A 12,955-nucleotide genomic window follows, 5' to 3' on the forward strand; every position below is an offset into this window, starting at 1 on the left:
ACGCTTATGTTGAGCCTCCTAACTTTGAAGGTTTTAAATTTGATCTTCCCGACCCTGAGAAATAGATTAGTGAGTCAATTCTTGTTCAGGGGGTGTAAAGTGCATGTCTTGGGAGGGTTTTGGATTTTTTGGATAAGGATTGGGCCGAGTTTGGATCATGAAAATAGAGGGTCACCGCGATTGCACCGCGTTGTGGTGTCTATGGCGATGAGCCCCTTGGCACATCATGGTAGGCCTCCAAAACAGGATTCAGTTATGAGTTTAAATGCCTAACGGACAATTATGTCCTATCTTAGCAATTTTATTCATCTAACCTCGATTAATAATGTAATTAGGGCACGAAAATCCTTATTCCCTTCCAAATTACTCTCAAACAAACCCTTCCCTCTTCCCCAAGATCAAGAATCTAATCCTTCCAAGTTCAAGATTTTTAAGAAAGTGTCAAGATTTGGGTTAAATCCTTCAAGATAAGCAACTTAAGGTATGTGGGGCTATCCTAAACTTCATGGACACAATGAAATTGTTTTTAGTAAGTTTGAAAGTTATGAAATCATGTATTTATGAAGGGTTCTGAGAATACTTTGAAGAATATGCATTATGAACACATTTCGATGATATAACGTTTTGGTCTTAAGGCCTTTTTCATGGAATTGAACTATGTTTGCGTATGTATATGTGTTTTTGGTTTTTGAAATATGAATTGCGAGAATGACTATCAATTTCCCTCTCATATTATGATACTTTTTGATTTACAAGTTATGGGTTACTCAATTGCATGTCTTAAAGTATGAGCCAAGTGTTTTACTATCGATCATGAACTTGATGCTGGTTATAAATTGAAGAGAGGGAGATTTATTATTTGTAAATGTCATATGTGATAATAGAAAGAATTGCATGATTTGCTATGAAGTAATTGACCACCACATGTTTAAGAATTGAAAGAAAAAATCTTTACATAAGTTTCATATATTTTGAAATGCAAATCCTCTTGTACTGTTTAAATGTTTTGGTGGTTCACTAACATGTTTTGAATGAAAATACTATAATATGATATGATATGGCTTATATTACTTGCAAGTCATGGAATGACAATACCAAATCAGATAATTATCATAATAGACTCAGTCCAGACTAGACTATAGAATTTTTCAGACATTAGACCACTTTTTAGAATGATGCATGATTTAAAAGGCCAAAAATGGACTTAAAGAAAGTTAGATTGTTACCCGAAGATGGCACGAGTTTACATAACTCATTGATGAACATCGAGTTTTGCCGATTCGGGTGATACGATTGGTTAAGGCCAATGTATACTTGTTCTAGAGACACTGGTATACTAGACTAGTATGTAGGACCCCTATCCTTGCAGCAAACTTGGATGTTGGGGCTTGGCCAATGAGTTAATGGAGGACCCATATAGCCCGTGAGTACTAAACTTATAGGGTGTACCATCTAGCTCAGAAGTAAGATAAAGAGTGAGTCATGATTTCTAAGAACTATTTCAAAGTCTTTTAATTATGCCCATGTGTTTTTATATATCGTATGTAAAACGTTTTTATGAATTTCTCTCATGTATGTTGTACAAAAAGTATGCTATTTTTGGTTGCTCTGCATACCAGTACAATTATATTGACCTCCTATATTTTAGGATCTGAGGCTCAGTCCCGAGGTCTCACTAAGTAGTTGATCATTGTCATACTTTAGAAGTTGGTGAGCCTTCCTTATTTCGGAAGGCCTTGTCTCATATGATTTTTCATTTGGTTTTTAGTTAATGGTTCGACCGGGGCCTTGTCCCGATTTTCAGACAGATATTTTTTCAAGTATTGATAGAGATTTCACAGATTGGTGTTAGATTTTTTTGAATCTTTATGAACCCATTTCAGTATTGAGTAATTTGAAATAAAAAGATGATCATGTTTCCGTTTTCTTTTTTTTTCGCATTTATATAGTATATGAATTGTGCTTGTGATTTCCAGTTAGAAAGGGGTTCTTAGGCCTCCCTATTGTCATACCCTATTTTTACTTGAGGTTAAAACGAGCACGACGTTATGGACTCTAAAAGAATGAAAATTTGCACAGAGTCGCCACCTAATTTTTAAGGAAAATAAGGAAAGCTATTGAAGTATTAACATGTGATTAATATTTTTAGTCTGCGAAAAAACAACTGAGATTCTAGGTAAGGGTTCAAGTTATTCCGAAGGGAAGGGGTTAGGCATCCTTCAGAATCGACAAGTATGGTACCCGGCTAGACTAAATTTTTCAAAGAGGAAGGAGGTATAAAAAATAATGTAGAAGTGTATGTTTTAAATATAAAATAATATAAATGTTTAAAATTATGTAAAGATGTATGTATATTAAATATATAAATAAAACATGTTATTATAAAAAATGTAAAAGATATGTATAAAAATAGATGTGAAAAAAAAAGTATTTTATGTTGTGTGAAAGAAAGTATATCTTGATATGTCATGAAGAGAAAGAGAAAAATAATGTTCTTTATTTGATTAAAGTTTATGAAAAAGTAAAGATTTACTTTAACAAAAAGATCACAATGTTTATGATGTCAAAGTATGTAAACTAATTTGATTAATTTAATTTATTAATGTAAATATTAACGACCTAAGTTTGCATAAACGCGAGGTGAAGTTGTATAAAGAAAATTCCGTCCAACACCCCAAAAATAAAGTTTTCACTATAACAACAATTGTACAAATATAAAAATACAATACAAAATTAAAAGGGCCTCTTTGAATGCAACTCTCGACGAGTAATCCAAATAACCTGTATAAACACTAGTAAAAATGTTATAACAAATAAATAATAATCAAAATAAATTGAACAAGAATGTGTGTATATAAATATTTAAAAAGATATTTTTTTGTTAAAAAATGGGCTCAGATAAAGTCATGACTGTGAAATGATTGCTCAATTAATTGGTCGTCCTAAATCGTTTTGCTACGAAGTGGTTGCTCAATTAATTGGTCGTCCTAAATCGTCTTATCAAAATCTGAATTGTAAAATCTTGTATTGTTATAAAGTTTCATCATCGCCCAAAAAATATCTTTTATTACGTATCTGTATAAGTAAAGTCCATCTTTTATTTACGAAGGCCTCAAATTAATAATAATTTTTCATCGGCCACAATAGTATTTATTCGTTATCAGTGTATAAATGATAAAAGGATATAATCAGTCTGAAAAGGACACCAACATAGTGAGCAACTATAATAGTCGTGAAGAAATATCCAAACATATAGCCAACTTCACAAAAAATTCGATACTCCAACCAACAACATCATGAGCAATAGTGAAAATCCACTAATCCAAAACATCATATGCAACAGTGAAAATCCACTAATCCAGAATAATATTAAAACGAAGCAACAAATCATCAGCCTAAAAACAACCATAAATGGCAAGAACAAATCACAAATGGATCCGAAAAATAGGCACATTCCTCCCAAAAAAAATTAAGATCTCGCCAGATAATTCACACCAAAAATATCAAAAGATCCAAAATAGAGGGGAAAAAATATTAGAGCACCATAAATAATCCAAATCCATAAAATAAGTACATTATTAAGCGGATCGTGTAATAACAAATAAAGGTTGGCGTTGCTTCAATGATGTATACCGGATCAACGTCGGAACCCAGATTCCGGCCAGATATGCAAATCGATAGGTGAAAAACAAGAAAATATGAACCAAAAGAAATGAGAGGATATTGCCGCGACGGTGGTGGTTCACCAGCGACAGTGGAGCAATGGGGGTTGCGGCTGGCGTGTGGTGGCTGTGGCGGCCGAAACTCATCGGATCGAGTGGTTCGCCGGTGGTTATAGGGGTTTGCCGGCGTTGCGTCATTGGTGGTGTTGGATCTCGAAGGTTGAAAAAAGGGGTGATGGCGTGACTGTTGCTCGCCCGCCGGCGATGAACTCTGGCGAGGCGCGACAATGGTAAGGAGAAGAGAGATCCGTGAGTTGAGAGAGAGAATGGGTTTTGTATATATGTGTAGTGTATGTAAGTTCATGTGTGTGTATTGTGTGAAAAAAAAATGGAGATATAATATGTATGTGTCCGTTCAAGTGTATGTGATCTCTGAATAAAGAAGAAGGAAAAATTAAAAAAATGAATTCTCTGTATTTTATAATGTGAGAGAGATTGTATATTGTTGTTCTGAGTTCATTGTCTGTCCGTGAATGGATGATAGCATAGCTATTTATTTTGTGAAGAAAAATGTCAAAAATAGACGTTGTGTAATGTATCCGTTGGAGTGTTTTGAAGAGCAAAATAGAAAAATGGAATAAATAAAATATGCTTGTATATTTATGAATATGTGTGTGGGTTTGAAAAGGAAAAATGTTTATGAGTTGTAAAAATAAATATATATGTATTTTGAAAGAGAGGAATAAATAAATAAATAAATGTGTGTATTTAATGTGTCCTCCCACCACATATTTATACAAAAAATTGAGCACCCCTTTTATCCAATGAATAAAGGAGTGTCCTCTCTTTTTATAATAGAACACCCTTAGGTCCTTAAGTTATTGGCCAAAGAATTTTCATCCTTTTAACCGATGGACAAAGTAATTATCCAAAGGGTAGTGTCATTGAGTGGTCATTGTCAGATATGACAAGACAACACTGAGTGGTCATTGTCGAACGTGACAAGACAATTTTGTGTAGTCATTGTCGGATGTGATAAGACATCGAATTATTACACTGCACAAAAATAATTGATCCGACTCAGCATTTGCGGAATGCAAAATATAGATGTTGAATGAAAAAATGTAAAGAGTATTAAAATTATTAAAATATAATTAATTTAAAAATACTGTAAATATATATATATATATATATATAACGTCATGTCGTGCACGTGTGTGGGTGATTGTAAAATGTTAAGAACGATAATGAATTGATAAAAATTCTAAAATTAGAAAAATTATTAATAAATTATAAAAAATAAAAACATGACAACAAATTAATTAAAATCCTAAAGAAAGGATAATTATCAATAATTTATCAAACAATTGTAAAAAGATGTGAAAATTATTCTTCGTGCCCTTTAACGAACAGAAAGCCTGAAAACGTTAATTTTAAGCACGAAGAGCAAAAATTGGATGTCAACACCTATCACGGCTTGGGTCGTGACATAAGCTCCGCGGCACATCGCGAACCCTTGCTGGTTCCTCGTGGAAATGCTCTAAACTTTTCGCTCGGGTATCGAATTAAGTAGAAATCGAATGCGTTGGAAAGAGGACTCATTTATATTTAATTTGGTAGGCCTTGAGACCCAAAATTTCACATATTTCAAAAGTTATACACGTTCAAAGTTGATCCTTATAGAATTTGTTTTGCGGAGAAATTTTGACTTTTTGAATAAGCGGTTCCTATTAACGTTTTAGAAAGGTGTTAAGACACCTAAAATGTCCGCTAACTTGCGGTTATCCGGACTGTTTGAAAACGTCTTTTGACTAACTTTGAAAGAAGTTGTTTTTTGAAAAGAAAACCGATTTTAGGAATATTTTGGAGTTTATGCAAAACCAGTTTTTAGTGACTTGACTAAGAATTTAACTAGGTTCACAAAACACATAAGGCAAACAAGCGTAAAGAAAAAGGGGAAGGGGAGAAAGTAAGGGATTTAGGTCAGTGGGCCCAAATCAATGAGACCTGTCCTAGCCAAATTGGGCTTTCGTCCATTTCACCTGTCCTAATCTAGTTTTTAACCCCTTTTGGCTCGAGTCTCGCTTCACCTATATTAAATTTATAACTTTAGCTTCGAGGTCCAAATGCAAGAATAAAGGAATAAATAAATAAATACGACAACAATAGATAAATAAAGACAACAAATAAATAACCAAAACTGACGCTCGGGTTTCGTCGTCACTTCAAGAATGGGACTTTAACCCATTTTCCTTCTTTCGACTCCTTGTATCCATGCACTACGGGATCACTTCTGAACTTAGAACTTTGAAAAAATGACTTAGGGCTAGACGGGCCTCAATGGCCCATAATGCACATGCAATGGGACTCAAACTCATCCACATACAAAAAGAGAAGTGACGTAATTAACATATATCCGAAAGTTAATATTTAAACAAATACTAAATTATCATGTATAAAAAAAAACATGCAAAATTAGTTTAACAAAAGTATCTTCCCATTATTAACATACAAGAAAACCGGCTTAGAACTGTACCCTATTACTTATTTTCTAATAATTAGTATGATGAATGTACCTTGGTATACACCATCTGGGAGCAATTCATGAATACAAGCCTTGTTTACTTAGCAAAAAGAGTTGAATACGCAGTGGGATTGTGTAGAGTACTAACAAGATGGGGCATGCACAATAGAAGCATATTACTTATAGATATATACATGAACAAACATCACAGCAGGTTAGTATTCAACTGTCATCAATACCCATTTGACATAGTCCGGCATTGCAACAACATTCAATGTAAAAGATAATTACCCTAAACAACTATCCATGTGAATATATTTTATTCTCTTTCCAGTTGCTTGAGGTTTAAGATTTCAAGTAATGGAATCTTTATTCAAGTCTTTGATTCACAGAATGCAACAGAACACTAAGAAAAGAAAAATAAAACTAGAAATAAAAAAAATCAGCCAGCTATTACATGTTGTCACTAAAAGCACTTGCGATTGAGATTTGCAAAGACCTTGATCCCTGTCTTCGGAGGTATATCTTTTACGTATCCTGATTACACCCTAAGTTCTAAAGGGAACTTTCTTATTAGAACTGATGCATATGCATTTCGAATGCCTTTTCCTTCACCAACAGATATGAATAAAACAACACTTACAAACATTCAGAGACTTTGGATGCTTCAAAACAAAGATGCCTCTCTAAAAGAGATCTTCAGCAACTAAAGTTTGTATTCTAATTCTATTGCATTGCAAAAGGTTCAATGACCTCTCTCTTTAATTCTAATTGTTTAACTAATACCAAAAGGAATAAAAGAAAACAGGTTCAAAGCATGACATCATTTTAGAGAATTGAACACCAACACGATTTCATTTTAAGAGTAAAATAAAACAGCCCAACCAAGATTATGACAAGATGAAAAGATCCTTAAACAGACTCAACAATCGATCCAATCAAAACCAATACTATGGCTCAAAAATCTCCTCTACTCAAGTAGCGCAAAGACATGCAGTTTTCGGTAATTGTATGGAAAGCTTGCAACAAGTAGAAACAATAACGAGAACAGGGAAGGATGAACATTTCTTAATCTTAAACAAAGATAAAATTCCATCTTGGGTATATAAGATCTCATATCATAGAGCAACGAATCTAACCCCAAAATTTGAAAATGCAGCGTACAAAGTGGATAGAAATATTTGCATCAAGCAAGCACGAATATTGAATATACTTAGCTGAACAGAGAAAAAATCGAGTGCCTAAACAAATCTTATGGTCCAATTACCTAGAAGAGCCGATTATCACAGATTACCGAAAGGAGAAGAACATATGCAACTAATCGATAGTTATTCAAATAAAAAGATGAGAACTTAAAAATGGCTATAACTTGACAGATTATTACGCGGTGTATTACAACAAAACAAATTCGACAATATCAATCCATCAGTGAATCGAAAAAACAGAAACATAATCACATAACCATAACGAACCCCACATCAATTATTTCAACACAACATCCTACTGCCTTTGTAGCCTCTACAGTATATAACCCAGCATGCAATATCACTAATACTCGCAACTACAGAAGGTTGAGATGAAGTAGACATAGTCAAAAGATAAGCGAAATGGGGTGTTACCTTTTTTGGAGCAGCAAATAGGACTAAGAGCTAACTGTCGAAATCCGCCACCACCGGAAATCAGCGTTATCAACTTGATAATCTCCGATTAGTCAACCAACTTTCAGAAAGAAGAACGAAAAAGAAAGTTTTCACTAAGGGAACTGTTTTGATCCCAAAATTTTCTCCCACCTCTTTTGGAACCCAAAAAATTCAAACCAAAAATCCTCAGAACCTTTACTTTCCTTATCAGACCTCAAAATTTCCCAACACTAGTTTTTCAACCTAAGAGCCTAAAAGAGAAAATCCCCCTATTCCCAGACCCAAAATTTCAAACCCTAAAAACGGTGACCCAGAAGAAAACCATCCTCTCTTTTCTTGCTCCAGAGAGAGCTATTTATAGAAAGGGGGATTGAGGGTTCATTTTTTGAATTCAAAAGATGAGAATGCTAACAAATCGTACCCCCTTGTTGATTTTCATGAACGGATTTCCAAAAATGGCCAATAGAAATTTAAGAAAATGGAATCATCTTCACAAGCCAATGAAAATTTTCCACCCTTGTACGAAATCGTACAGCCTCATCCGAGATTCGCGAGGGTGAGCCAGCTCACCCATTTCTATAAACTTTCTTGAATTTTTGTAACAAACACACGCCATCTAGGCGGGTCGACGTTCGGAAGCTGTTTTTCGCCGAATTTCGGGTTAAGGTTGACTGGACGAGTCGCGAAGTTGATGGATTTTGGTCGATTTTTGGCTGGTTGTTTGCTGAAGGTCGATGTTGTTGATGGTTTGTTTTGTGGAGATTGTATACTGGTTAAGAGAAAATGGGAAGAGGATTGGGCCGGGTCAAGATCTGTTGGGCCTAGTGGGTGGTGCAGACGGATTTGGGCTTAGGTGCAAGTGTTGTTGCATTGGGTTGCTGATGGGGTTCTTCAAAAATTTAGTCTCTAATTGGGGTTATTTAATAACCCTAATTAAATTTAATTGGATTAAAGTAATCCCAACTAGGAAATGATAATTCTGAGAATTGAGATCGAATTACAATTTAGGCACTCATTTAAACCCTAACCAAATTGAATATCCATTGGTCCATTGCATCACAATTTAGGCCAATTTAATTTCAATTGAGATCATATTTAATTAGTACGCTAAATTGAATCGCAATCCGACACGAATTAACTAACAGATTAATTTCGAGTTTCTTGATTTGATGAAAATAAAACAAATATTCCTCCAAATAAAATATTTTGAGAATAAAATATATTTAAAATCAAGACTTTATCTATTTGGATTAATTTTCAAATTTAATCAATAAAAGTCTAATTTTAATAGAAATGTTCATTTAAATAATAAATTTTATACACTCGTATATAAAAATACGAAATGTATACTTGTTAATTAAATGATAAAATTAACTCAAATAAATATTTTAAATTGCATTTATTTGAATAAAATAATTGTCGTGATTTTATCTTAAAATTGAAGAAACTCAAAATTAAATTGGATTATGGAGGGAAAAAATTAGGAGTCAACAACTGCCCCCTCTCTTTAGGTAGGATGGATACAAGTAATCCTGGGCAAAGGGAGATTGGCGTTTCTAATTTTTGTCCGACCACAAATTCGAATCTGAAAGAGGTTAATCTTCGCATGAGTTTCATGGAGTTATGGCCGAACCTTGGTATCAAGTTTCCTACATATCTTAGGTTTCATAAGAATTCAGGCCACTTGTAGTTCATAAATCTTGATTTTAAGCATGATTTTCAAGAGAATTCACCAACTATCTTGGTTTTGGAGTTTTTGATGAAACCGAGAAGATGGGGAATGGAGGGATTAGGGGGAGGTTGGAATGCATTCGAGTTTTCTACATAGATCCCAGCCTACATATCTTTGAGACTTAGGGAATCAGAATGCTTGTAGTTCGACTCAATCGATAGAAAATATAGTCTTTTATTTCAGACGATCTTTGGCTCAAGATGAGTGACAAGTTGACCGAGTTGCATAAAAGAGGCTTGTAACCTCTTAACCATGAACGTGGATCTCTTCACATCCATAGGTAATAATTTACCTAGGCATAATTTCCAAAACTCTAGGAGTCCTATCACTTGAATTTAGAAGAAAGAGAAGGTTACCCTCAGTATGAGTTAAGAAATATCTCGGAGTTGAAGCTGAGACTTAGAACATCCCAAAATACCCACATGCCTTTTAACAGGGGTGTGGTTGGATGGTGGTGGCGATCATCCTTTAGTTCGCGTCCAAAGAGTTTGACGTCCCTCTCTAGACTATGTCCCGTTTTGCTGCCAAGAAAGAGTTCCACGTTGTGCTGCATCCTTTTTGGAGTTGTTCGCACCTGTGGGTTTGATTTGAGATTTTCATCCTCTCGGATGCTCTCGATAATATCTCAAACAAAATTGTTAGTGCTAAACATAATTCACGAAAGAGGCATATATTTTTTTACCATATCTCCACGTGAATTATTGCCTAAGAAGTGAAGTCATCCTTCCATGTACCTGTTTGGAATGAAATAACTGGCAACGACAAACACAACAAATATCTTGGTTGTCATATAATTATGACATTTGTCGGTTGAATATGTCTTCAAAGTGGGGTGACCCTTTTGGACACCGGCGACACTTTATGCAGAACGGTCCCTGCAACCGTGTAATCTTGTATTGATGTGGTAACCCTTTTCGTTACCTGTAATGTTTGTTGTATATGGAATGATAACCTTTTCAGTTATTGACAATAATTCTTTGCATATGACCTCGGGTAAGTCTTGCGCATCAGTTATATCGATACGACTTATAAATTTCCTTTGAATTATGAATCTTTGGATAATCTCGCGCCATATTTTATGTTGGATACGAGGTGGATTACAGATATCCTTTGAATTGATAGCCTTTAAGTAATCCTGCACATTATCCGACCTTGGATAAGAGATAACTTACAGATATCCCTCCAATCATTAGCTTTCTGGTATTCCTGCACATCATCCGACCTTGGATACAATATGACTTACAGATATGTCTCAAATTTCTAGTCTTTGGGTAATCCTGCACATAATCAATCTTGGATATGACGAGGCTTATAGAGAACTCTTGGACATTATCAAATTGATAATCTTGCATATTCTCCGGTAAGAATTTAGTTGCGACTTATGGATAACTTTTGAACTATCGATTTTTGGGCGATCTTGCACACTATCCGATTAGGATGTTATTGTGGCTTATGAATGACCTACAGGCTATCAACTTATAGGTGATCTTGCACACTATTCTATTTTAAATAATATAACTTATAGATGACCCTCAAATTATCAATTTATATGAAATCTCATATATCATCCGTCTTTAGATACTGACATAAAGGCATCCCTTCAAATCGTGTGCTCTTGATATATTCAGATGCTGATTCATAAAAAGATGAGATATCCTCGATGCCAGCATTTGTGTCTAGCATGTCAACAGATATTCAATAATGATGATATCCTCGACGACAGTTTTTATGTCTTGCGTGTCAATAAATATAAAATGTGATAGTATTATCGATGCCAGTATTTATGCCTTGCGTGTCAACAGATATGAAATACTGATGATATCCTCGATGCCAGCATTTATGTCTTGCATGTCAACAAATATTGAATGGTGATGATATCCTCGACGCCAACGTTTATGTCTTGTGTGTCAACAGCTATGAAATGTGATAATATCCTCGATGCCAATGTTTATGTCTTGCATGTCAACAGATATGAAATGCTGATGATATCCTCGACATCAGCATTTATGTCTTGCATGTTAACATATATTGAATGGTGATAATATCCTCGACATCAGCATTTTATGTTTTGTGTGTCAACAGATATAAAATGTGATGATATCCTCGACACCAGCATTTTATGTTTTGTGTGTCAACAGATATAAAATGTGATGATATCCTCGACACCAGCCTTCTTGAAAATGAATGGCCATTTCAGCAATGATATGAATGACCCTCTTGGAAATGATATGAATGGCCCTCTCGGCAATGATATGAAATGGCCCTCTTGGCGATGCTATGAAATGACCCTCTTGGCAATGATATGAATGGCCCTCTTGGCAATTTGAAAACAATTTCACCTAAGTTTGTTTGTCTGCGTCTTGCTTTCTACATGTACCTGTACTCAAGGTAGACGATTAGTAGACACAAAGTCGCTTTTGCTAGCGACTATTTTTTAGAAAAACTCTAAATAAAATATTTGTAAATAATACAAGATACTTTTTTTTGTCCTCCATGATCTCAAGAAGTAAGATGGACAATTCAACAGGTCCTCAATAAATGGGTATTAAATCCATTTTTAGGGATACCCAAAAATACCGTTCTTGAGCATTAGTGCTCTGGTGTGTCTCGCAATTTGCTCGGGGATTTTTGAAAGAGACTTTCATTTTTGTGTATTGGTCCCTGCATCCACAGAAAATGATTAGTTTGAGTGACATTACTCCGTGTTGACCTTCTTCGATTCTCCATTTGCTCCACGCCATCTTTTGGGTACTCCACCATGTTGATACCTCCACCCTGGCTCCCTTCTCCCATAGACGCCTAGGCAATCACTAAGTAAAGGATTTTGTAAAGATTTTTCAAAAGTAGTCTTATTTTTAGCAAATAGTTTTGAAAGTTTCTGTAAAAGCTTTCAAAAATCTCTGTCAGTCATGTCATGTACTATCTCAATGAACGCATTCCTCTTAGTTTTGACTATATCCGATGGAGGAGTTCCAGAACTCATCATCATTGTTGGAGGGTTCTACAAATGGTTTCTTCATAGCCGAAGATTTAGTTTACCTAAACTTTATCTCAGTTGATGGCTTCAAAAGCTTGGCTTTAACCTCTGGTGCCGTGGAATTTGAAATATATTCCAGTATTTGGTGAAAATTTTGAGGCCTCCCTCAAAATTTCTTCCCTAGTTTAAGTTGTTTGATATGATATCAACTCGAGAAAATCCAAAGTCTTTGTTGGTCTTTGTTCTCCTTGTTGGATGTAGATCTTCCCTTGTGAATTTTTGAGATTCCTTCTCGAAAATTCTGCCCCAGTTTCCATTTCTTGGGGTTATATGACCGAGCCGTTGGGGAGCCTACGTATCCTGTTAAAGCAGGAATCAGGTCAAATGTAGTTCAAGATGATGCTAAGGATATACAAAAAT

General features: G+C 34.9%; 1 long non-coding RNA gene across 1 annotated transcript; it reads right to left on the reverse strand.

The window, feature by feature from the left end:
- Positions 1-5,535: 5,535 nt before the first annotated feature.
- On the reverse strand, positions 5,536-8,565 carry LOC124898675. Its single transcript, XR_007055386.1, has 2 exons — positions 7,806-8,565; positions 5,536-5,752 (listed from the first exon to the last, which is right to left on the reverse strand). It is a non-coding gene; the product is annotated as an uncharacterized LOC124898675 (long non-coding RNA).
- Between the last annotated feature and the right edge of the window lie 4,390 nt (positions 8,566-12,955).

This window comes from Capsicum annuum, chromosome 5 (assembly GCF_002878395.1).
Source record: "Capsicum annuum cultivar UCD-10X-F1 chromosome 5, UCD10Xv1.1, whole genome shotgun sequence".
Lineage (NCBI taxonomy): Eukaryota > Viridiplantae > Streptophyta > Magnoliopsida > Solanales > Solanaceae > Capsicum > Capsicum annuum.